Consider the following 1,250-nt stretch of genomic DNA (forward strand, 5'->3'; position numbering starts at 1 on the left):
TTCTCCATAACTTAATTTTCCAGAGAGCAGAAGCTGACCCCTTGAAGGACCATCAGTTTTTAATCAATTTTAAGATAATTCTTTGAAGTGTCTTATACAATTTTCTGCTCTCTAGAAGTGAATATTTTTGATGACTCAGGACAATCATTATGGGTTTGAGTTATCATATTGGATGAGGACACACTGACATCTTTTGAGACCTTATGAAAATGAGTAAGAGCAAGGATTCTGGGGCAACATCACCAGTTTTGAAACTTAGCCCTCCCACTTACCCACCATATTACCTACACTACAGATCTTCCTCTGGGGTTATGTTCTGATAACCTCGTGATAAATTGAAAATATTATAAGTCAAAGTACAATTAAAACACTTAGCCTAAAGGACATCATAGCTTAATCTAGCCTACCTTAAATGTTCTCAGAACACTGTTAGCCTACAGTTGGGCAAAATTATCCAAGACAAAGCCTTTTTGATAATGTAGTGCTGAATATCACATGTAATTTACTGAATGCTGTACTGAAAGTGGGAAACAGACTAGTTGCATAGGTACATATGGTTGTAAGTATGTCGGCTATTTACCCTATGAACTGCAGCTCAAGGCTACTGCCCATCACGAGAGAGGATCATGCTGCTCATTGCTCTCCCAAGAAAAGATCCAAATCAAAATATGAAGGAGTTTCTACTGAATGCATATAGCCTTTATACTCCTATGAAGTCATAAAATTATAAGTCGAACCATCATAAATCAGAGACCATCTGTAGTTACTTACACACTAGCACCTCAACCACAAAGAATAATTACAGCACTACTTCACCAAGTTGTTGTGAGGAAGAAATGAGTTCCCACATTTGAAGGGCTTACAAGAGTGGCTGACATGTAGGAAGCACCCAATAAATGCAAGTTTGTGTTATCTTTCTTAAGTTTTTTTTTTTTTTTTTTTAAATAAGCCCACACTCTTCCTTTAGGTTTTGATTTTGCATTTGTTCTAGAGACATTTATTTTTGCTCTTATATTTTGGGGATATTGAGGGCATATCTAGAATATCAAGAGGGCATGGCAATTGGCCAAACATTTAGAACATGATGGGGCAGGAAGAGGAAAAAATAGCATCTACATCGTCTAGCACTGGACCCACCACTAACTAGTAAGGGATAAGCACTCAGGCAATAGACAGGGCTGACAAGAGAGATTCAGCCAGAGTGACAAACATAGGGTCGAGATTTGATCACCTCTCAATTCTTCATCTGT

Source organism: Panthera leo, chromosome C1, assembly GCF_018350215.1.
Source record: "Panthera leo isolate Ple1 chromosome C1, P.leo_Ple1_pat1.1, whole genome shotgun sequence".
In the NCBI taxonomy this organism is placed as follows: domain Eukaryota; kingdom Metazoa; phylum Chordata; class Mammalia; order Carnivora; family Felidae; genus Panthera; species Panthera leo.